General features: G+C 36.2%; 2 protein-coding genes across 2 annotated transcripts in view; one reads left to right on the top strand and one right to left on the bottom strand.

The window, feature by feature from the left end:
- ZCWPW2 (zinc finger CW-type and PWWP domain containing 2) overlaps window positions 1-17,892 on the bottom strand; it is a 129,802-nt gene extending 111,910 nt beyond the window's left edge. Inside the window, 1 exon segment of the mRNA XM_021678832.1 lies at window positions 17,851-17,892. The gene's annotated coding sequence lies outside the window, so the exon portion shown is untranslated.
- Window positions 17,893-25,617: 7,725 nt separating this feature from the next.
- The window catches only part of AZI2 (5-azacytidine induced 2), a 42,017-nt gene continuing 41,184 nt past the window's right edge, over window positions 25,618-26,450 (top strand). Inside the window, exon 1 of the mRNA XM_021678720.2 lies at window positions 25,618-26,185. The gene's annotated coding sequence lies outside the window, so the exon portion shown is untranslated. The remainder of the gene's footprint in view (window positions 26,186-26,450) is intronic.

Raw genomic sequence — 26,450 nt, 5'->3', positions numbered from 1 at the left:
CAAAAATGTGGCATCTTACAAAGCTCCACAGGAACTTGCTATAGCTCAGAGCATAAAGCAGTCGATATTGGTCAGCCATAATGTTTGGACCCCATTGCCACTTCCAATGGTACTCATGTCAGGAAAGGGGCTTTAACACAATCCACCATGTATACTGATGTGGCCAACTGGCGTGGCCTACTGGCATGGCAATCCTGCTAACTTTCAGCATCTTTTTTTTTTTTTTTAAAGATTTATTTATATTAGAGAGGGGGAGAGAGTACACACAGGAGGAGGGGCAAAGGGAGAGGGAGAGAGAGAATCTCAAGCAGACTCCTGGCCAAGCACAGAGCCCAACGCGGGGCTCAATCTCACCACCCTGAGATCGCGACCTGAACTGAAATCAAGAGTTGGATGCTCAACCAACTGAGCCATCCAGGTTACCCTACCTTGCAGCATCTTATATTTATAACAAGAAGTCTTAGATTTCAGCTGGGCTGGGACTTCTCATCAATCTTGAATGCCATGCTGTCAGGATAGTGCTGAAATCAAAGTTCTGCCACATCATATTACTACTGTGTTCTGGTTCCTGATCATGCCAGGGGAGGAGCTGGTGTTTCTCTAATTACTGATTAAAAGTCCATAGTTCAATGGTCAAGGTCCCTCTAATGGAATCTGTCACATGGCCCAAATAGATTGCTATGCTCTGCTTTAAAGTGGAATGAGGCAATGGTGACTCACCACTGAGGTACTGACCCCTATTCTTCTATGCTTTTTCTAGCAAATACTGCTCCAGCAGGTCTGATATGTGTGCTGCTTGGCCACCAGCACTGCTTCTAAAGACATGTCACATTACAGATTACACAAGGCAAACTATATAATCATCATCATATTTGCTAGCCCAAAACATGTGAGAAATTCAACATTCATTCATATTTTTTACAACAAAAAAATGAAGTTCCATCTCAATCTAGCAGCATTTATAAAAGTAAATTCCAGACTAACTAAACACTAATGTAAAAAATTATCAAATTACAAAATAATATGTGTAATGTTGAAGTATAAATGTATTTGTATGTATGACACAGGAGTCATTAAAAGATTGATAAACTTGAAAACATTGAGATTAAATCTTCTGTGGAACTAAAATTAAAAAAAAAATTTAAAACCATAAAATAAGTTGAAAGGCAAGAAAGAGACAGAGATGAAATATTTTCAGTACATAGACATATGGACTAATATTTAGAATGTATATTGTATGGAGTGAACGTACTCAGTAGAAGAGCTTTAGAAAAGCAGGGAAGCTTCTGTTCATGCTGTTTTTTAAATTTTGTAAAAGACTAAATTTAATATGCTAATACAAGCCTGATTATTACTACTCAACAACATAAAAAGTACAAAACAGATTGATGATTTTGAATATATTAATACAAAGTGTATGACTACATACAGTACATTCCATTAACAAAGAGAGTTAGAAGGGGAAAAAGAAGACTGGTTTGATCTAGTAACAAATACAGAAGTAGAGATAATCTACATCTATATGGTCCTATATCACCAATACCAACCAGCCAAAATGCACAAAATAAAATTCAAATATGACTCAGGAGAGACACAATAATGGCTCAGACCTTATAATATATCTCAAAGGCTATGGGAGAGCCCATCCAACTCACTATGTAGTTTGTGTATAGGGTGGCACGTACTATGTAGGTTTTCTGAAAGAAAGAAGTACAGAATTTTAATTTTAGATTAATAATTATAAAATTATAGGATACCCATAAAAGTGGCTCACTGCTGCTATTATGTGTATTATCCAATTTTTAAAACCCAGTTTTAAAGATAGATACTGAATCACATTTTTATAAGGTAGGCAAAATGTTCTTCCCTTATTATAAAAAGTATGAACCTGTGGGTCCCCCCCCACCCCGCGAACTTTTAGAAAAGCAACAATGAGAGCACTTTGGCTTGGGCTCAAATAAGAAAGGCTTCTAATGGCGATTTTAGAATTGAAGAGCTTCAGATTCAGGATTCATGAATCACGTAACATCTCAATGTACAGAAAGCCTGACTAAAAGAAGCCACCCAAAAAACCAACCTACTCAGCATTAATACACACCTATTTTCTTCCAGAATTTTTCTTTAATACAAAATAAAACAAAAAATCCTAATAGGTTGAAACAAGTCAAACGCCTACTCTCCATAGGTATATACTTTACAAAGGTCAACTGACTCTACAACTAAAATGAATCGTGCAGGTTTTCAGTGAAATCACTGGTCACATAATATAAACAAAAATCAACATGGTGAGCATTCTAAAAAATGAAACCCAAGTAGCATTAGCCTTTGTTTTTTTGCCATCTTGAACACTTGCACATTTTATTTTATTTTTCAGACAGAGAAACATATTAATAGAGTATATTAGCTACTATATAGTAATGTTGTGGTACTACATAGAGGATCTCTAAACTAGAAGATGCCAGTTTTCTCAAAGAGAGCTTTGGTTATGGCTTTAGAAGTCTCAGATAAATGAAACACCTTATCAAATATTAACACAGAGGGAAGAGACACAAGATAAAAACATAGACAGTCAAGTTACCTCTTTGTATGTTTAGGAATTACTTTCTCCTTCAAGGTATTTACACTAGGAAGCGTAGTGTGTCCTGATTAATATTTCAGTAGTAAATATTTGAGTGATCCCAGAACCTTGCCAAAACCTTAATTCAAAATTGTTAACAAATACTTCAACTATGTGATGAATTACTACAAATTTATCGTTATGAGGGAAAATAAGTATGGCCAGTCATATTTGAAAAATGTCTCAACCACTGCTTTTTAATATAAAAGGATAAAATTACATATGGGCTATCATACAATTAATCCTACCTCTGTTCCCTGAAATTCCCTTAATTTCATTCATTAGAAGGGGATACAAAGACTTTATAGTGGCATTCAGCTTTCCGATGAAACACTCGGTATCTCAAACATTATGCATGTTTTTCTCTTTTAGTAAGCTAGTACTGGCTTCAGAGTTTGTGAAAATGGAGAAAAGAAAAACCAATTCAAACCCATTCTAGAAATTGTCTGTAAGCATATGTATCCAAGTCAAAAGCTGGAAAGCCACTGTTAAGGGCTGAACTATATCCCCCCCCGCTCCAAATTTATATGCTGAAGTCCTAAATCATAGTGCCTCAGAATGTAACTGTACTTGGAGATAGGGTCTTTAAAGAGGTCCTTAAGTTAAAATGAAGTCATTAGGGTGGGTCCTAATCCAGTATGACTCGTGTCCTTATGAAAAGAGGGAATTTGGACAGACACCTACAGAGGGAAGACAATGTGAAGATACAGGGAGAAGGTGACCATCTACAAGCCAAGAAGAAAGGCCGGGAACAGGTCCTTACCTCAAGGATCTCCAAAGGAATCAACCTTCCTGACACCTTGATTTCAAACTTCTAGCCTCTAGAACTATGAGAAAATAAATTTCTGTTGTTTAAGCCATTCAGTCTGTAGCACTTTATAATGGCAGCCTTAGCAAACTAATATAGCCTTTCTAAAAATTAGGATTTTTGTTCCCCGTCTACATAAACCTTAGTTACCACTCCTCAGTGGAAATGGGTAGAGGCTTTGGCGCCCTGCTTCTCCAGCTTCTCAGAAACTGCTTTCTTACTGCTGCAGCAAGGCTTCCATAGATGGGTGTCAAGGACTTCCCCAAACTGCCTTTTATAGTTAAACCCACAAAATAGTTTCTGCCTTTTCTAACATATGAGATTACAAAAGAAAAGATAGAGGTGTGTTGTTAGAACCAGAAGCCATCTCTGTATCAAAGCCATCATCTGACTGATAAGTGCAACAGGGAGATTGAGTTGGAGAAAGATTGGGATGGTGGGTAAAGAAAAATTTTAGTTTACATAATATTAAATGAAGGACTTCCTCCTCTGCCACTGCCTTAAGAAACTTCATAAAGACTTAATTTTCAATGCTTGTTTACTTATTTATTTATTTTTAAGTAGGCTCCATGCCAACACAGAGTTTGAACTCAGGACCCTGAGCTGAGATCAAGAGTCAAGACACTTAACCGACTGATTCCACCCAGGCTCCCGTTCAATGCTTTTAAAATAGAATTTATATTTTTTTAATGTGACACTAAGCTGGCCTTATTAGGATAGGAACAAGAAAGTCTTAGATTTGAGATATATTTGAAGGACTACCAGGTAGGATTTTGGGCCAATGGTAAAATATTCAATTCTACCTTGTATTAAATCATTACCCTAAAACAAAGCCACAAATCTTACCTTACCATAAGGTTATACCATAACCACTCAGGGGGTTGAGCACCAACCTTTCACAAGTTAGGAATTACTTTAAGGCATAAAGAAAGTGAATTCTAGTTGGGAATTCAGGGCTCAAGATTAGATATTGATAGATAGAAACCAGATTTAGGCAGCATTTCATGATTCACTAAATAGAGGCACTCTCAGAGAATAACAGGCTAAACATTCATTCTAATCCAGCCTTCAGAGATATCTAATTGTTACAGATGGTGTCTTTTCTGGTCCAAAAGAAGAGGTCTGTGGTGGAAATAGACTGGTTCAGGGTTCATCTCTCTTTTTACTGGCTATGACAGAAACCACTGGAGATTGGCATACTATGCTATCGTCATCCAACAGACTTTGGAAACACTAGTAGGGGGTGTTTACTACTATAAACTGGAAACATTAAGAAGGGACACTGCCATGAATGGGGGAAAAGGTGTTTGAATTATGGGTGGAGCAAACCAAATGCTCTAATAGTGTAGGCTCTGGAGGTTGAAAATACTAGAGATTAAGTGAGGATCTATAAAATCTTGAATTTGGAGTTGGTAGTGAATTCAAAGCCATAAAGAACTACTTCTTTGGCAGTATTCACTCTCTCTCTCTTCCTTCCACCCACCAAAAAAGCAACTGTACACTTCAGAGTGAAGATTTCCTGGGATTCTTAGGTCAAGTTAACATCCACATAGCAAAGCAAAGGGAAAATAATCTACCTACATATTCAGACTTTGAGATTCTTTTTTTTTTTTTCCTTTAAGAGAGGGATTGGGGGAGAGAGGGATAGAGGGAGAGAATTTTTTTTTTAGATGTATTTATTTATTTTAGAGGGGGGGGGGGGGGGGGGAGGAGCAGAGGGTGAGAGAGAATCTCAAGAAGCCTCCCTGCTGAGTGCAGAGCCTGATGCAGAGCTCCATCTCACAATCCTGAGATCATGACCTGAGCTGGAATCAAGAGTTGGACGCTTAACCTACTGAGCCAGCCAGGCACCCCCAGACTGAGATTCTTGAAATGGGTCCTCCAGCAAGGTGTTAAAGAATAAAGAATTAGAAATGACAAGATCAAATTAGTTTAGGAGATATTTATATAGAGAAGAATTAAACAGATTTATACTTTACTACTAATAAGGAACAAATCTTTTTTTTTTTTAAAGATTTTATTTATTTGACAGAGAGAGACAAGGCGAGAGAGGGAACACAAGCAGGGGGAGTGGGAAAGGGAGAAGCAGGCTTCCTGTGGAGCAGCAGGGAGCCCAATGCGGGGCTCGACCCCAGGACCCTGGGATCATGACCTGAGCCGAAGGCAGATGCTTAACGACTGAGCCATCCAGGCGCCCCAATAAGGAACAAATCTTAAAAGAAGGCAGTGATGAGTGTCAGGAAGAACTTGGGGCACAGAGATGATTCAGTCTCCTAAAACATGATCCTTAACTAGCCAAATCCCTGAGCTTGGGCCAGGTCCTTCACTCACAATCAATGGACTCTAAGAAGAAGCTCAACGCTCAAGTCATAACTTCCAGCAGAATTACCTTTCAGTCTGACAAGGTGGCCCAGCAGCTCACAAATCTCAAGTGTGGAAGGGATGGCCATAGTTGTAATCCCAGGATTGGGACCTTGAAACACAGATAGGTCTTCACTTTTGCTTTGACTACGGAGAGGTGGGGCATCTATTTGAAACTATCCCCAAAAGGGAAAGGAATGGCTGAACATTCCATTTTCTTTGCTAGCAGAAGAAACAGACTTGGTTGTATATGTGTAGGATGGGGGCAGGAGCTATAAACATCTGATAAACATCTTCAAAATATTTCTCCTTTGGCCTAAGATACATGTTTATAGCAGACCCAGGTTTAGACAGAGATCTTGACTCTGAAGCTCTTTTTATTTTACCAAAGCAAAATTGAACACTAAAATTAAACAAAGTACCTATAAATTACTTACCTGTATTTAGTTTATATATGGAATTACTGGTATGATGGAAATGTAAATACCTTGTTCTCATCTAACATCCAGTCCATAGCTCTGTCATCTTGATACTCAACTCTGCTTCTCTATTTCTACTCACTTCACTTTAACCATTCTCTTCCATAGGTAATTTCTCCTAGTAATATCACCCCCCAAAAATATCAATTGCAAGCTTCTCTGATCCTCTTGTTCTCCCAACAAATCCAGTAAAACCAATCATTTTTCAAGTAATATAATACATTACTTCCATCCTGTCTTCATTTATATCCTTCTCCAGCTTGGATTGTATGGCCCATCATTAAAAATTATTCCCTGAAAAAACCTCTAGAAACCTTTGTTTTTGATCTTCTTTTGGTGAACTCAGTGATATCCACCCCCCATACCTGAACAACTGAATGTTGTCATATGATCTTTTTTTTTTTACATTTTGTTCTTTCGATTTCTCACCATTGTATTATTTCAGTTTGAACATGTACTATCAAAATCATATGATACTATACAACATACTAGAATAAAGCAAAAAATATATATTTAAAGATGTTTAGGATAATAGTTAAGAGTCTGGAATCTGGATGCATAATTTTCTAGGTTGACTGGCTTTTAACTATATATATATATATATATATGTATTTTTATTATGTTATGTTACTCAACATACATTACATCATTAGTTTTTCATGTAGTGTTCCATGATTCATTGTTTGCGTATAACACCCAGTACTCCATGTAGAACATGCCCTCTTTAATACCCACCACCAGGCTAACCCATCCCCCCCACACCCCTCCCCTCTAGAACCCTCAGTTTGTTTCTCAGAGTCCATAGTCTCTCATGGTTTGTCCCCCCTCCAATTTCCCCCCCTTCATTCTTCCCCTATCTTTTTTTTTTAACATATAATGTAATATGATCTTAAATGTTATATGGAATTAATTCAGTTGTTATTTTCATCTAGGATCAATCATAAGTGTGCATGCACACACACACACATGTGCATGCAGGCATACACAAAACCTATTGCTTGTTCCATGATCTAATAATCTCACTTTCAGGTATATATCCAAAGGAAATAAAATTACCTCAAAGAAATATCTGCACTCCCATGCTCACTGGGGCACTGTTCACATTATTCATACCTCATACACTGGAGTATCATTCAGCCTTAAAGAAGAAGGAAATCTTGTCATTTGTGACAACATGGATGAACTTGGATGAACCCAGAGGGTATCATGCTCAATAAAATAATTCAGGCCCAGAAAAAAAAAATACTGTAGGACTATCGCTGAATTTGAAAAAAAGTCAAAATCACAGAAGCAGAGAAAATGGTGATTACCAGGGGTGGGGGAGGAGATGGGGATGTTTGTGAAAGGTACAAGGTTTCTGTTATATGGGATTAGTTTAAGTTCTAGAGACCTAATTTATAGCATGTTGACTATGGTTAATAATTTGTATATTTGAAATTTGCTAAAAGAGTAAATCTTAAGCGTTCTTACCACACAAGCACAAAAGTTAACTATGTGAGATGATAGATATGTTAATTAGCTTGACTGCAGTAATTTCACTATATATATACATATATATATCAAAATATATCTTTTTAATATTTTCATCTTAATACATCTTAAATATACATCTTAAATATATACAATTTTACAAAAATAAGTTAATTCAAGACCAATTAAATTATTTCATTAGGATTTGGTTTTTCTTAGTCTCTCTACTCTGCCTCCTTCTGCATTAGGGTCAGTCTTGATTCTACGGAAAAGACGGTAGCAGCAAATTCAAGTCCAGTATAAAAGAGCAAGTGTCTCTTCTCCAGGAATCTAGCAAAAATTTTATAGCACCACTCTGGCTCTATCCCAGTATCAGTGACTATAGCTGGTGAATATCATACTTTTTAGGCATAGGTCACATAACCATCCTTGAAGCATTGGGTAAAGACAGCTCCATCTAAAATCCATCAGTGGAGGAGGAGGGCTTTCCAGTGGCAAATTGGGTGGAAGACAAAAAGAGTAGCTGTCCATGCAATATTTGAAAATATATATACCAGAGACAAAAATTGGAAAATATTTAAAAAATCTTATGGTGGTAAGATTATAAATTGTCTTCTGCTCTATTTTTCAAAGTTTTATGTTTGATAATTTAAAATTATATTTTATTATATAGCTATACATCAATCCTCATTATTTGCAGATTCTGTATTTCCAATTTTGCCTACTCTCAATTATTTGTTATCTCTAGTATCAATATTTGCTGCACCTTCACAAGGCAATGCTCTGCCTTGTTTCAGCTCTCATACTGTAAAGAGGTATCCATTTTGTGATCTATTTAGTGCCACAGTTTTACAGTAACTGCTTTTGCTGGTGATTTTATTATTTAAAATGATGTGTCCACCAGCCCCGTCCCTCCTCCAATAGGGCTAGCATTCTTAAGTTCAAGAAGGCAGAGATGTGCCTTAAAAGGAGAAAATCTGTTAGATAAGCTTTATTCAGGCAAGAGTTATAGTGCTGTTGGCCATGAGCTCAATGTTAATGAATCAACAGTACAGATTAAATAAAATGTCTTTAAACACTTTATATATATAAAAAAATAAGTTTCTGTATTGATTAATGAAAATGTTGTGACCAGAGGTTATGCAGGAATCTAATTCTGCATTTCTTCTAGGAGTAAGGATTCAGAATTGCTAATTCAGTGTTCATAATGATGTAAGAGAACATAATGACCATGAATAATGAGAACAGAATGCAAGTATATATGTGTTTTAAATAAATATAATAAAATTACATCATCAATATCATGAATTTTATAAATGAATACAGGAAATAAATACAAAAAGCTAATATAAATGTAAAAGGACAAAATTAACAATATAAAAAAGTAATTTCTCAAAGATATTTTAGCAACATAATCTATCCTTGAAATAAACATTCTAAAGAAAACATTTGATATTGATCTACATACATCAAAGTGGTTACTAGCTGCAGAAAATTTTGAATAGTTTATCAGATTTAATATTTTTCTATGCATGTTGTTCATAATTATAGCTTATATATCAGATCTTCAATTAAAATCAATTATTGAAAATTCTGAAGAAATATTTTAATATGAAAACAAGTTTCCAAATAAACCATCAAACTACAGATTTTCAATAAATTTCAACCTGCAGTGTCTCTGCTAATTAAATAGCCTTAAATACTTGTGTACCCAAAGTACTTGATTTATTTTGCCAAACTGTAACTTCTTGTTGCAAAAGTTAAATTGTAAAAATGTTTTATGGACTTGTAAATTTTAGACTGGAAAAGGTGTTCCAGGCAATATAGCAATAATGGTTTAGAGTTACCTTGGAAAATGAAGATCATTAGGGATTAAATAATCTTACTAGGAATATAATTATAATGCACATAAGAAATATCAGGCAATGCTCCAAGTTCAAGAAAATTCCCTTCATCTATAAACACATATAATCTTCGGGTTCTAGCAATTTTGGGGTGGAGTCTTTTGGGTTTTCCACATAAAGTATCATATCATCTGCAAAGAGGGAAAGTTTGACTTCTTTGCCGATTCGGATGCCTTTTATTTCTTTTTGTTGTCTGATTGCTGTGGCTAGGACTTCTAATACTATGTTGAATAGCAGTGGTGGTAGTGGACATTCCCCCTGCCGTGTTCCTGACCTTAGGGGGAAACCTCTCAGTTTTTCCCCATTGAGAATGATATTCGCTTTGGGTTTTTCATAGATGGCTTTTATGATATTGAGGTATGTACCCTCTATCCCTATACTCTGAAGAGTTTTAATCAAGAAAGGATGCTGTACTTTGTCAAATGCTTTTTCTGCATCTATTCAGAGGATCATATGGTTCTTGTTCTTTCTTTTATTAATGTATTGTATCACCTTGATTGATTTGTGGATGTTGAACCAACCTTGCAGCCCAGGGATAAATCCCACTTGGTCGTGGTGAATAATCCTTTTAATGTACTGTTGGATCTTATTGGCTGGTATTTTGGTGAGAATTTTTACATCCATGTTCATCAAGGATATTGGTCTGTAATTCTCCTTTTTGATGGGTCTTTGTCTGGTTTTGGGATCCAGGTAATGGTGGCCTCATAAAACGAGTTTGGAAGTTTTCCTTCCATTTCTATTTTTTGGAACAGTTTCAGAAGAATAGGTATTAATTCTTCTTTAAATGTTTGGTGGAATTCCCCTGGGAAGCATCTGGCCCTGGGCTTTTGTCTGTTGGGAGATTTTTGATGACTGCTTCAATTTCCTTAGTGGTTATAGGTCTGTTCAGGTTTTCTATTTCTTCCTGGTTCAGTTTTGGTAGTTTATACATCTCTAGGAATGCATTCATTTCTTCCAGATTATCTAATTTGCTGGCATATAGTTGCTCATAATATGTTCTTACAGGAATTCAGTAAAGTGGCAGGATATAAAATCAATGCACAGAAATCAGTGGCATTCCTATACACCAACAATAAGACAGAAGAAAGAGAAATTAAGGAGTCGATCCCATTTACAATTGCACCCAAAACCATAAGATACCTAGGAATAAATCTAACCAAAGAGGCAAAAGATCTGTACTCAGAAAACTATAAAATACTCATGAAAGAAACTGAGGAAGACACAAAGAAATGGAAAAACGTTCCATGCTCATGGATTGGAAGAACAAATATTGTGAAGATGTCAATGCTACCTAGAGCAATCTACATATTCAATGCAATCCCTATCAAAATACCATCCACTTTTTTCAAAGAAATGGAACAAATAATCCTAAAATCTGTATGGAAGCAGAAAAGACCCCGAATAGCCAGAGGAATGTTGAAAAAGAAAAGCAAAGCTGGTGGCATCACAATTCCGGACTTCAAGCTCCATTACAAAGCTGTCATCATCAAGACACTATGGTACTGGCACAAAAACAGACACATAGATCAGTGGAACAGAATAGAGAGCCCAGAAATGGATCCTCAACTCTATGGTCAACTCATCTTTGACAAAGCAGGAAAGAATGTCCAGTGGAAAAAAGACAGTCTCTTCAACAAATGAGTTGGGAAAATTGGACAGCCACATGCAGAATAATGAAGCTGGATCATTTCCTTACGCCACACACAAAAATAGACTCCAAATGGTTGAAAGACCTAAATGTGAAACAGGAGTCCATCAAAATCCTAAAGGAGAACACAGGCAGCAACCTCTTCGACCTCAGCCGCAGCAACTTCTTCCTAGAAACATCACCAAAGGCAAGGGAAGCAAGGGCAAAAATGAACTATTGGGACTTCATCAAGATAAAAAGCTTTTGCACAGCAAAAGAAACAGTCAACAGAATGGGAGAAGATATTTGCAAATGACATATCAGATAAAAGGCTAGTATCCAAAATCTAGAAAGAACTTCTTAAACTCAACACCCAAAGAACAAATAATCCAATCAAGAAATGGGCAGAAGACATGAACATTTTTCCAAAGAAGACATCCAAATGGCCAACAGACACATGAAAAAGTGCTCAACATCGCTCGGCATCAGGGAAATCCAAATCAAAAGCTCAATGAGATACCACCTCACACCAGTCAGAATGGCTAAAATTAACAAGTCAGAAAAGGACAGATGTTGGCAGGGATGCGGAGAAAGGGGAACCCTCCTACACTGTTGGTGGGAATGCAAGCTGGTGCAGCCACTCTGGAAAACAGTATGGAGGTTCCTCAAAAAGTTGAAAATAGAGCTACCATACAATCCAGCAATTGCGCTACTGGGTATTTACCCCAAAGATACAAATGTAGGAATCCGAAGGGGTACATGCACCCCAATGTTTATAGCAGCAATGTCCACAATAGCCAAACTGTGGAAAGAGCCAAGATGTCCACCAACAGATGAATGTATAAAGAAGATGTGGTATATATATATATAATGGAATATTATGCAGCCATCAAAAGGAATGAAATCTTGCCATTTGCAATAATGTGGATGGAACTGGAGGATATTATGCTGAGTGAAGTAAGTCAATCAGAGGAAGTAAGTCAATCAGAGAAAGACATGTATCATATGACCTCACTGATATGAGGAATTCTTAATCTCAGGAAACAAACTGAGGGTTACTGGAGTGGTGGGGGGTGGGAGGGATGGGGTGGCTGGGTGATGGACATTGGGGAGGGTATGTGCTATAGTGAGTGCTGTGAATTGTGTAAGACTGTTGAATCACAGACCTGTACCTTGGAAACAAATAATACATTATATGTTAAAAAAAAAAAAGAAGAAGAAGAAGAAGAAGATAGCAGGAAGGAAAGAATGAAGGGGGGGAAATTGCAGGGGGAGACAAACCATGAGAGACGATGGACTCTGAGAAACAAACTGCGGGTTCTAGAGGGGAGGGGGGTGGGGGGATTGGTTAGCCTGGTGATGGGTATTAAAGAGGGCACGTACTGAATGGAGCACTGGGTGTTATACACAATGAATCATGAAACACTACACCAAAAACTAATGATGTAATGTATGGTGATTAACATAACATAATAAAAAAAAAACTGGGAAAAAAAAACAGACTTAAGCATGAGTTAACACTCCAGTAAGAAGGGAAGTGGACAGTATATATAAGCAAACCAGTAAGTAAACAAGATAAAATTTCAGATGTTGATAGATGCTTAAGGAAAAAAACCAGGATGATATAATAGAATGATGTGCACATTGGGGGAGATGAGGAGATGGTTGAGGGAGGTTTACATGAAAGATGACATTTGAGCTGAAAGTTGAAAATTGAAGACACAGCCTATAAAGAGCCTTGAAAAGAAGAAAATTTGGGCCTATGTGAAAGCAAAAATGAGACCAGTGTGACAGGTAGTAAGTGTAGGGAGGATTTCTGGTACAGATCTACTATTAATTAGAAAAAAGTCAGAGAACCTAATACAAAAACAGCCAAGAGACTTAAACAGGTATTTCACAAAAGAGTTAATCCAAATGACCCATAAATATGAAAAGGTCCTGAAACTTAAGAGTCATAAAGGAAATGCAAATTAAAAGTACAATGAGATACCACTTTAAACTTATCAGCAAAGTCAATGTTAAAAGGACTAACATGCCAAGTGTTAGCAAGAATATAAACCAACCTGAACTCTCACACACAGCTGGTTGGGTTGCAAACTGGTATGTCCACTGGCAATTTGCTTTTCACTATCTACTAAATTTGAACATATGTACTTCTAGGTATATATATATGACACAAATATCTATATCTAATATCTTATCTACCTATCTCAATAGATAAGTTCAAGATATGCTCAAGATTTGTAGACAAAAACTATAAATTCAAATATCGATAAACTGTAGAACAGAAAAGTGAAATATGGTGTACTCTCAGTATAAAATACTATATAGCAATAAAAATGAACAAACTCCTGCTACACAAACTTCAATCTCAGAAACATACCAAAAAAGCTTGATTTAAAAAATACATATTATGAGATTCCATTTAAATGAAGTTTTAAAACAGGTGGAACTAATTTGCAGTGTTAAAAGTTAAGATAGCAGTTAGCTCTGGATCAAAGGGATCTAGATTGAGAGTGGCCATGAGGTAGCTTCTCTGGGGCAGGCAATGTTCTTCAAGGGTCCTAATAACTGTGACAGATAATGAGTGAGAAGAAGAGATTCATCTTTACCCTGAATGTAGTTATACAAGTACACTTACTTTGGGATAATTTGTGAGCTGTTTATCTACAATTTTCACACTTTTTTTGTATGAATGGTTTAATTCAACAAAGTATATATTTTAAAAACACATTATATTACAGTAAAAAGAATAGATTTGAGAAAAGAGATAATGTTTCCGTTTTGAAGTAGGGCTCTAAGAAAAGTGGACTGATTCCACATGTTTTAGAGGTGAAATAGGTAGAACTCACTGATATAGGGAATAAGAGAAAGGTAGTGATCAAGACTGACCAAGTAACTGGATCAAAGTTGGTGACTTTTATGTTTCCAGAAAAACAGAACAGTTGATTGTATTAGATATTGCTTAGGATTTGAGTGAGGAGAACAGAGAAATTGACACTGGATTTTAACATGGAAGTCATCGGTGATCTATGAACAACATTAGGGTAGTGGAAGAGATGAAATCCTTATTGGAGCATGCTAAACTGAAATTATAAAGCAAGTGGAGAAAACAATTTTAGCCAACTCTGAGTAGGTTTCTGCTTGGTTTTTTCTTTTTCCCCCTTTTGTGAACTAGAAGGACAGAAATGCAAAGAAAGAAAAGAGCAAGGTGGAAAGTGTTGTGAGATCAGAGCAAGTTATTACATATATTATACAAACGGTTGAAGAAGAGTCTGGTATAAAAACATAAGCTTCACTCACTTAATAGTCTTGGTAGAAGATTAGGCCTCATCTACCACCTTTCCCTGCCACCCCAGAACCAGAAACCACTTTTTAAGAAACCTCTTGATATATTACTTGTACAATGAATAGTCATTTTTTTCCTATTCTTTAAGTTTTGCTATGTGTAGGGGACGAAGTTCCCATTTTTCTGTTCATTTCTTTTGCTTTGACAGCTTTATTGAGATATAATTCGCATACCATAAAATTCACCCATTTAAAGTGTACAATCAGTTCTTTTTATGTCCTGGGTTCCTTAATGATGTTCAAGTGTTGTCTGGTACTAAATAACATTCAGCATGAACCAAAAAATGTTTTGGAAACAACACAGAGAGATATTTTCCTTCTAAACTTTTATTTTAATGATCAATTTTAATTTAAAAAGTATTGTACAAAACAAGATTTTAGAAAAAAACAGAAGAAAAACCATTTCCAATTGATATGCAGGGAAGGACTCATAGTAACATTTTGAGGAGTGAAGTTTTTTGTTCTTAACTTTGGGAATCATCATTATTCTATATATCTGTTTCTGGATACGTGACAAAATTAACCCTTACAAGTTCAAACTACTTTTTATCTTTCCAATTATTTGAGGCCAAGAGCATTCCTAACAAATATAGGCTTGATCCCTGATTTCTTGCATTTGAGCTGCTGATTCTTAGAGGAAATTATGTATACAATGCCTATTGGTACCACTACATGTTCAAAGATTCCAACCTCAGAGGAACTGTTAGCACATCTTCAAGGCTATCCTTTTTATGTATTCTTTCTCTTTCCTCTTGCATCTGCACAGTGATCATTCTAAACCTTTATAAATAAATCCTACACCATCTTCCTCATTCTTAAAAGATAAACTTGTCTCCTACTTTACAAGGAAATCTCCATCACTTCTCATCATAATACCTAAAATCTTACCTAAAACTGCTCTCTCACATTTTGCTGCAATTTTAGACCCTGATTCTATTTTTTTGTTGTTTTTTTGTTTTTGGTTCTGAAATAGTTATTGAAGGTTTGCTATGAGCCAGACATAATGCTTAGGCAAAGACAAAATCCCTCTCCTCAAGTAATGTTAAGTATTAAGTATTAGAAGACAAATACAGAATGTTATGCAAGCAGATGTGGTACACTAAGGCTTTAGGTACAGGGTGTTAGGCTAGGTTTAGGTGATGTCTAAACCAATCCAAAAAATGGTAAGTAGGGGTCAAAGTTCCTATGATGTGCCCCCAGGACTCTCAATTACTTTACGTACCACTTAACACATCATATTATAATTTATTTGATGAAGTCCTCTACAAGATAATGAAAATCCACTTAGGGAAAAGTTCATATCTATCTTGTTAACCACTGTATCCCAACATCTAAAAAAGTTCCAGTCAAAGAAAAGCACTGAATATTTAGAGTATTATAAAATAATGGAAATAATATGAACTTCAGAATTAAGACTGGCCCAGGCAGTGTTGATATTTAACAACCAGGATGGCTATATGTATCAACTGAATATCTTCTTCTGTAATTCTGGATTTAAATTCTGGCTCCATTTCCTGAGATTTTTAAATTAAGGCAAGTCAGTTAAATGGTCTGAATATCATTTTATCATCCGAACATGTTGATCATAATAATACTTAATTCATGGTATGGTTTTAGTGATAAAATGAAACAGCGTATAAAATAACCCATTTCAGTACCTGATACACTAAAGACATATAATAAATGTTTGATTTCCTTTCTACACTGCTTTTAAGTGAGTTCTATTTGTAGTTGGATAGAAAATTAAAATATGCAGAAACCAAAGCAGAATGAGTGTACTCTAATTATTTCATCTTTCCTTAATGATTTTTCTCAAGTGCTCAACTTAAATAATTTAGTTTACTTCTAAACTTTAAAGCAGTTTATTATTATTTTTGAGAGAGAGAATGCTTAAAAGCACGCAATGGTGAGCGGGGGGCGGGGGGTCAGAGGGAGAGACTCTTAAGCAGGCTCCACCCCCCCAGCACAGAGCCCCATGAAGGACCCTGAGCCTAAACCAAGAGTCAGACACTTAACTGACTAAGCCACCAGGTGTCCCTGCTTCTAAACTTTAAAATGCATTTATCCCTAATCTTCTCTGTGATATAAGTTTAACATTCGCTATTCATTCATTTACCTAATTTATAAATTTTTGCCTATGTGTCAACCTTAGATTAAACTTAATGATTCAACAAAAATTTATTAAGAGCCTGTTATCTGTGCAAAATTGTAATTTAGCTTTATCATTCATGGACTAGTCTATGCAGATACTTCTGGATAGATTCTAGCCGAATAAATGCTCCAAGATGCTTAATAGATATTCTCTTTCCTTTTTCTTTTGTTTTAATAATGAAGATAACTAATGAATTTCATCCAAAATCAGAAATCAAAGTTGAATGGAAAGAAAGCTTTCAGTAGAATTAAAAACTGGTATCTTTTGCAGTAACTATATTCTTCAGCTTTAAATTTTTTTAAGGAATAGTTAACAAATAATTAGAAATCTAATAGTGCTAAATGCTAACTTCAAATCTTAGTAATTGATCTATATGCTTTAAGTCTATATTGGTTACAAGTATCCAAGTTTATTCAGTATAGTGAGACTTGTCAGAATAAAACAACAGATCTAACAAGGATAATCATAATTAAGTTTTTCAGATAGTCTACCAAACACAATAGTGCTATAGATGGATTAGAATTATATCTGTAGGTTGAGCAAAGAGAGCATTGATTTCAGATGTGCTTGGTTATTTCTCCCTACACGTGCCCATTCTCAACTGACTTTTATTTAAGCTATTTGCCATAGAAGTCATATAGTTGATTTGCTTAAAGGTAAAATTTTGTTCCACTAACGTGAAAAGAACAATCTTCAATTAAATTCACCACTTCCCTTAAATCACAAGACACAAGAATAGAATCTCAAGCTAGTCTAATTAGAGAATTTCAACTTGTCATTCGAAATGATTTACACATTATCATTTATGTTCCTCATTTTAGAAATAAGTGTCATAATTCTAATAAAGAGTGATGACTTTCTTACTCTGGGTGCTAGTGAATAACTATATAATTATTGTTTCAAGAATCACTACACAAATATTGAGAAAATGAATCACTAAAGAGTTTTAAAATGAGAATGTGAAAATAGAAGTAGTTTTAAATTGCATAATGTAAAACTGAGACCATGCTTCTTCAACATATCACATCTAAATTTGCAAAGTAAACATGACATGCTGAGAATAGGAGTAAGTTGGAATTCTTACCCTGGAAAGAAATAAGCTAAAGCTTTTTCCCAGTTTGTCCAATTTTCTATTTCTTTAGAGTGGGTGGGTCCTTTCTTCTTCTGGCCTTAGAAGGAACCCTGGATTGCCTGTCTTTCTGCATGATGAAATGGAGAAGACAAAGAAGCACATTAGTTTCATAAAAGACTTCCAAAAATCTCATATCCATCCTCCATCTTACATTTAGGGCTTTCGTAGGGCTTCCTTGCCATCATCTTTCTGGGAAAATTGATTTCCATCTCCACTGTGGACTCCTAATATAATTCTGTGCTGAAGCTTCCTGGGCTCTATTTCTTTTGACAATATATTCATACCTAGTTTCTTTCAGAATATTTGTTGAAATCTTTTATCCACTGATGACTCCCTCTTTCCTTTCTTGTGTATATTTTTTTACTTTTTAATTGTAATTTTAATGGAAGAAAAAGACATAAATAAATCGGGCTGTAACCCTAACAATTTGCTTTCTTACCAATACATTGTGAACATTTTCCCATGTCATTTACGGTCTATACTATTTAAGCATAGGTATGATTTAGTTTTGAAGCTGAAGTTATATTCTTTACTCATCAATTATGTATTTAGATAGTTCTAGTGAAATTCAAAGTAAAGATCACAGTATTTTTCCAAGATTGGAGTCACTAGATGATTCTTTGTATTTTATTAGTGATTGATTTAGAGACCTTCACTTATTTTTTTTCTTTTGTTCCCTGTGCTTTTGTTGCCATGTCCAAAAACTCACGGTCAAATCCAATGCCATGCAGCTTTCCCCTATCTTTCTTCTAAGACTGTTATAGTGTTAGCTCTTACAATCTAAGGCTTTGATCAATATTTACCTAGTTTTTGTATATAGTAGGTAAGGGTCCAACTTCATTATTTTGCATGTGGATATTCAGTTTTCCCCAAACCAACACCACTCGTTGAAAAAACTGCCCTTTTCCCAGCGAGTGGTCTTAGCATCTTTGCTGAAAATCATTTGACCACTTATATGAGGGTTTTAGGGGGCTCCCTATCCTATTCCATTGATTTATATGTATGTCTTTATGTCAGTGACATACTGTTTTGATTCTGTAGTTCTGTAACATGTTTTGAAGTCAGCAAATGTGAAACCTCCAGTTGGTTCCACTCTCTCAAGATTGTTTTGGATTCAGGGATTCCCTTGAGTCCCTTGAAATTCCATATTAATTTTAAGATAAATATTTTCCATTTGTTTTTTGTTTCTGATAATAGCCATCCTAGTGGGTGTGATGTTAATAATTTTAATTCCAATCATCTATTTCCTTAATGTATTTTTTCTTTTTTTCATTCTATCAGTGAGGAGGTAAGTTCAAATTTTCTAGTATTGTGTGTTTATCTCTTAGTTCATATACTATGAAGCTGTTTTATTAGATGCACACAGAGTTTTTTTATCTTCTGGTGGAAGTAATACTTTTTTTTTCTGAAAGTCTGCTATGTCTCATGGTAATATTTTATATCAGGCTACTTTCCACTTTAGCTTACTCATGATCGATATTTTTTCATCCTTTGCTATTTTCCACAGATCTTTTATTATCAGCACATTCTTTAATCCAGTATGACAGTCTTTGAGTAGTCTGTGTACATTTAACATAATACTGATATATTTGGTTTTAAATATATCATCCTTCAGTATTCAAAGCAATAAAATGAATGTTACATAAGTCTATTTTTCCTAAATTTTTTATTATCATTAGAAGTGACCAAAATTATTAACATTATATATTATCAATATTTAAAATTTCTATTATTTTTTCAGCAAAAATGAGATGTGAGACTGACATAATCTAGATCATGTAGGGTAAAAGCACACTTTCTCTAACTCTTAACTAAAGGAACATTTCATAGACATGTCATATAAATATGTCTAATGCTACATTTTATAGTTAACAATTTCCTTATTGTTCTGTATTTCTTTTCTGAAAAAAGTGAATAAACCTGTCTCACAGTTTTTGTAAAGATGAAAGATATTTATAATCTTTTAAAGATTTTTGTTGTTGCTTTTATTTTTAGAGAACAAGGATTATGGAATATTCTGCTCTTCCTTTAATATCAAGATGAATAAAATTTTTCCCCAGGTCTCTTCCTCTTTTCCTCAACCCAAGCCATTATTTTCTCCCCAAAGATCTCCACATGCATATTTTTTTAAGTGAGTTTGCTCTACCTGGAAAACTGTAACTGTCCTCTGCCTAGCTGCACAGACAAAAACATTTTTTTTCATTCTCTTGAGACTCTTTGGCCTATGTTTCATAACTTTTATAACAAATATTGACCAAAACATTAAATGTCCCACTTAGTGAATGATGTACTCTTAGTGAATGATATACTCAATGTCAAAAAATAATTACATTTTTCATGAATATAAATGTTATTGGTACTAAACTGTATTTCTGTTGCTAATAGATTCCCAAGTTAAAACACAAGATTTGGTGTAGATGTCATTATCTCATTTCCCTTTTCATCTAAACAGAACTAAAAATCAAAACTGAAAAATAATAATAAAAGGATAATCTGGCTTCTAAAACTCTTAGTTTTGAGCAATCACTTCAGTCACTAAGCTCAACATATCAATGATTTTCTCAATGTATAGTTAAGTATTTCCAGGTAGTTCTAGTTCTGCTTTATCTCTGATCTTTAAACTTCTGTATTATCCAACACAGGTATTTCAAACCTATTAGTTCATTTGAGATAATAAATATAACAAACTGCCTTGTCACAAAAACAAAAGAAACACTTCTTCAAATTGAAAATTTGAATTATTCAAGAAGAAGTACTGGTAGGATGGGATAAAGAACTTTTTTTTTAACACTCTTACCAATAACATACAAGCAGCAATGCAATTCATTATGAAGATTTAGAAGATTAAGAATTTTGATTAGTTTAGGATGATCTTTGGAGAAAAATTTTATTTTGGGCACAAAGGGAAGAAAACTGTTTTGATTTCTACAAGGGAACACTTAGTGTCAAAATAATGATATCCTTCTGCCACATACTCTAAAAAATATTATGACACAATAATATTAAAAAATTGTGACTCAATATATTCTGATGATATCCATTATCTGGAGATGCAGCATCTTCTTTTAAATGTGTTTTCTTTTTTTCTTTTTTTTTTTTTGAGAGAGAGAGAGAGAGAGAAAGACGGGCGCCTGGGTGGCTCAGTCAGCTAGGTGTCCAACTATTGGTTTCGGCTCAGGCCTTGATATCATGGGTGATAAGATTGAGCTATCAGCTCCACGCTCTATGGCGAGTCTGCTTGAGGATTCTCTCCCTCTCCCTACTTGTTCACACATGTGCCCTCAAATAAATCTTTAAAAAGAGAGAGAAAGAGAGGGAGAGAGAGAAAACACACACGTGCACAAGCATGCAGAAGGGGAGGGGCAGAGGGAGAGGGAAAGCGAGAATCTTAAGCAGGCTCCATGCCCAGCATGAAACCCAAAGCAGGGCTCTATCTCAGGACCCTGAGATTTTCATGACCTAAGCTGAAATCAAGAGTCAGATACTTAACTGAGCCACCCAGGTGCCCCAAAATGTAATTTCATTTTAAGACAAATATGTAAGTAGAGCCATAATTCTCAAACTGATGTTGGAGAATCTTTCCAGGGTTCCCCAATTAACTGAGAATTTTTAAGTAATATCAAGGATAAAAAAAGTATATATACAAGATCAGAATCAGAATCAGCTAAATGAAAACTTTATAAATGAGCAAAGATACCCAATTTCAACACTGGGGCTGGCAATGTTTCTAGGAGCTGGTGGAAAAACAGGCTGGGCTAGTTTAAGAATGACTTTTTAAAACATGCTAAGGAGTCATTTCAGAAGTGTAAGAGAAATGTAATGGTAAGATATACATTTTGAAAAGATCATTTAGATATCCATATAAAGAATGAGTTAGAAGCAAAAAAAAAAAAAAAAAAAAAAAAATAAATAATTAGAAGAAACTATTATAATATACAAATAGGAAACTGTAGCATAGTAGGGATGATGAAACAGGATTGGCAAGACAAATAAGGAGTGGAATCCATAAAACCACGTGAACAGATTGGCTATGGGATGAGAGGGAGGAGCTTTTTAAAGCCAAAAGGAACCAATATAAAATGTAGAGTAAATGATTAATATCAGTGATTAAAAACCCATCTTTTTTTGTACTTTTAGAGAACCAACTGACTATTCATACATACACAATTTAAAAATCTACACTAGGAACTTATGTCTTTAATTTTGCAACTATTATAAATTTAACAATTTCACTTTTATATAATGTGAGTTGTGCAATGGGCTTGGAAATTTTCCCTCTCCTTTGCTACATAATCTATTTTTAAAAATCTAGCTTAATTTCTTTCTATAGATCTTATAGAAGCTTAATGTCATCCTTTCATTATTTGGTAGCTTTATAAAGTATCTTTCCTCTAACAAACTTTTGTCTTCTTGGTTTTTACAGTGAACATGTAGAAGTCTCCAAATTATTTCTTCTCTTCCCATTTTAAATAGGAAAAAAAGTTTTCAGAGGCACATATAGTAACTGTCATAAAAAATTAATGGGAGGGAATTGCTTGTCATGTTGTTAAATTTCACATAGGTCTTTGTCTATGTGACTGATCTCCCTGTGATAGATTTTATTTCCTTATACATTAAAAAGTCATTTGCCCGTTTCATCTCAGTGTCTAAAACAATGTCTGGCACATGGTAGGTGCTAAATAAATATGTTAATTACTGAATAAATCAATGAATTCACATCCCAAATAACAAGAGTATTAACTGTCAAGCCTCAGAGGAGGGTTGTTCTTAATTCATTTAAAAAGAATGTAGGATTCCCTCTACTGGATCTTTTTTCTTTCCCTGTACAACATACCAACCCCACTCTGGGTTCTCTGCTGCTGTTCTGTTAGCTGTTCTCATACTTATTCTCCCTACTTTAGGGCTTTCCAGGGCTATCAAATTTTTCTTCACCTACACATTTCCGAAAGAAAATCATTGCACTTAGTTACTGTGCATACAATTATGACACTCACGTTTTTTTTTTTAAAAAATGAAAGCACTGTTAGAAGCTAATTCTGACTGAATACAAAGCATTTCAAATCAAAAAGTTATTATGAAGCACAGATTGTATGTCTGTGAACATACAACAGAGAGTTCTAGCACAACAAGGCTAGCTGCTAGAGACAGTAGCATCTCTTTCTTTTATAAATCAAATGTAAATGCCATACTAATTTAGTATCCATTATTATTCATCCTGTTGAAAAGCACATGAGCAAGCTCTCTTTTCACAGTTGGGAACTTGATTATCATTCCTTTTCTTCTTGAATTCATATTTTTATCTCACTTCTCCCACATAAATTTATCCTAACATTTTAGTGTTTGAAAATATTTTAAATTGACCATCCTATCACATTTCCCTCAACAACAAAAAAGTATTTTAAAATTCCTGAGAACATAAGTTCTAAAAATTTTCCTCAGTATTATATTGTGATATCATTAAATTACTAGACTACTACTAATCAAATAACAAAAATACTACAAATTATGATCATTTGAAAATATCAGATCAGCTTTTATTGGAAATGCATCTCATAAAGAAATAGATAGGGCCTTCTCCCTCAACACCCATTTAGATCATGTATCCAGAATGAATACTACTCATTGCTAGAAAGAAACAGGTTAGGTTGTTCTTCTATTTTGTAGTCTTCCATTCCAAGTATATGGGAGTAGAAGGATTTCTGGTTATAACAACAATCATTCTTTTGAACTACTAAGCCATGTACCAAAAATCACATAGAGGTATGACATAAAAATTATTTTTAATGGTCAGATGACAACTCAATTAGGTCCTGCAATATTTTTGAAGGCCTTTGGAAACTGCCATTCTTGCAAAGGAATTAGCTACCCAGTCATTAGAATCACTCACTTTCTAAACAGATTTAGTCAGATTAAAGGTATTGCTTTATATGTAGAGTAGGAGGACAATTACCAAAGAGGAAGGGAGAAAGGTGTCTGATTCAGGCACACTCTGAGGTAGATCAATTTTAGGGAAGAAAACATGCAAGTGGACAACCTAAGAATTAGTACCTTCAAACTATCCTTTATGTAAAGGATTATGTATGGAAATCCTCCATGTACCTTCTAAAAGGTTAAGGGGTAGGGATATGCGTTGCCCTGTTTGAAGACTGTTGTTTCAGGATACACACAGATGTGGATATACAGAGTTTATCAAGTCATGACTTAAGTAGTTTACATCCTTTTGTCCATGTGTATGTGCTTTTTTTCTTGGGGGGTGTGTGGGTGTGATGAGGTGGGAGAAAATAATTTTAATATAAAATAATTTTGTTAATAAAGACCCACCTTTTTCATAATTATAGTAAAGAGGTGTGTATTTTAAAATAAAAATAGACTCTCATCAGAAAAACTTTAAAATAACGGGCTAAGTCATTTTCTCCTTACTCAGAGAGAAAAGATAAAAATGAATTTCCCTTCGTTTTCGACAAGTCTCAAATTATTCTAAATTGTGAATGAAAGTTGAAAAATAGAAAATATTTTCATATCTACAAATTAGAAACCAGATTATCATTTTATTTATGATGATTTGGGGTGCCTCAGCCAATTTTGTGACTATTCCTGAAAACTCTACTAGCGAAAACATCCTATTTAGTGGTCTTTTAAATTTGCAAAGCGCTTTACCAAGGCCATCAAAAAATAAATGATTCATGTCTAAAATACTAAAAACACTGCTCTCTTCCATGCCGCAGCCGGACAAATTGAAGCAAATGATTTTATTATTTAGATTTTTAAAAATATGATGTAACTTTAAGTTGCGTGTGGTCTTTGTTCGTAATAGCCGTGAACTTTCACTTAAACCAAAAAGAGAAGCTTAACAACAACAAAAACGTATTTTAAAGTTAACCCTTGAGTCGAATCCATTCTTTGATCAGAGCTGACAGGTGGGCTGATGAATTAAAACGCGATGTAAAAACACCTTCCCACAGAACACCTATTTAAACAATAAGCCTTCAGTCGACAAAGTACTAAGTAAGAGGGTGGCGAGGGGTGTCATTGTTGCTAATTGGCGGTTGAGGATAAACTGCCTACAATTACCGTTTTCTCGCTTATTTTTTAAAATCAGAAGTAGCCCTACAGCTTGAGGGGTTCCATGTGGATGCGACCTCCAAAGACAGTAAAGAGTTCAACTACCCGTGACTCCACAGCTTAGGGCTATCATCTAGAAATACTGAAAGGCGGAAGCAACTCTAGGGCAGCTGGTTACCTTCCCCAAATCCCAAAGCTTTGCCCAAAACTCAATAAAGTCGATTTTTTTTTTTAAAGAGCACTGTGCCGAATAACTATGGGACCTTGAGTAATTCGCCGAGTTTGTGTTTCAACTGATGGCCTGAAGTTTCGCAGTAGCGCCCTGGAAACGGAGGTGGAGGCTTGAACAGCTCCTTCCGCCCGCCCCGAACGCGTCGTTAGTTTCCCAGCTCCCGGCCACAGCGAGGCGACAGCGCTATAAACATGGAAGAGCGCTACTGAGCGGACCCAAAACGCACCACAGACGCTCGGGGACCCCCAAGCGGACGCCGAATGAAAAGGACGCGCTGGAAGAAGGCGGAAAAACACCCCAGCGACCCAACCGCCACAGCGGCCGGTAACACGCTTACCCATCTCCAGCTCCGCCTCCGCTCCTCGCGTCGCCGCGGCCCCACCCCGCCGCGGAGACTCACGGGACACGTAGTACGCCGCGCCCACTTTCTCCTTCCCTCACCCCTCACAGCCCCGGCTTCGAGAACGCCCTCTCAGCTCCCTGCGGACTGACTTCCGGTTTGCTCGCGCGGCCTCGGAGCCCAGCCTGAGGACCGCAGGAGTTCCACTTCCGGCCGTTCACTGCTCGTCTTCCCTTCCAGTCCCCCTCGACAGCGCTTCCCTTCCGCGGAACGCGACATGGCCATCAGCCGGTGCGGACGCTGACGAGGCGGGCGCCGGTGGGCCTGGGTCTCGCGCGCGTGTTGCTGGGTAACGGGCCTTCTTCGGCAGCCGCTCGGCTTCTCTTCGGCTTGTCCCTCCTTCCACAACCTCCGGAGCTCCAGTCGACGGGCCGCGCTGCGCCGCTTGCGGCGCAGCGGAGGCTAAACAAATGGGAATTCCTCCGCGGCGTTCCCGGAGCGGCTGCCTTCTCTGGGGAAGCGGCGGTGTCTTCGAGGAAACCGGAAGCCCGTGGTGACCTCTGGCGACCCGGTTTGTTTTCCGTCCGTTTCCAAACACTGGGGAATCGAAACTCGGCGGCCCTGGGGGCGGCCCTACGTAGCCTGTCTTCGGGGTGAGTGACTCGCTTCAGCCGGGCTAGGGGTGCGGGCGGTGCCAGGACCAACCTCCGCTGCCGTTGCTGCTTCGAAGAGACACGTCATTTTCTTCACAAGTCCGTGCGCTCTCCTTTGGCTAGGGAGCAGCCCGCCCCTGGGCTTCCCTTACTCATGTCATCTTTTCATGCTAGTTATTCCAGGCCCTACTTGGTCTTTCACTCTCTTTGTCTCTATTGCTTATTTTCTTTCCGTACTCTGAATTACTAGGGCACCATTAGTTTT

The sequence above is a fragment of the Neomonachus schauinslandi genome, chromosome 1 (assembly GCF_002201575.2).
Source record: "Neomonachus schauinslandi chromosome 1, ASM220157v2, whole genome shotgun sequence".
Taxonomy (NCBI): domain Eukaryota; kingdom Metazoa; phylum Chordata; class Mammalia; order Carnivora; family Phocidae; genus Neomonachus; species Neomonachus schauinslandi.
Note: the sequence above shows the minus strand (reverse complement) of the source record. Positions and strands in the feature narration are given on the sequence as shown.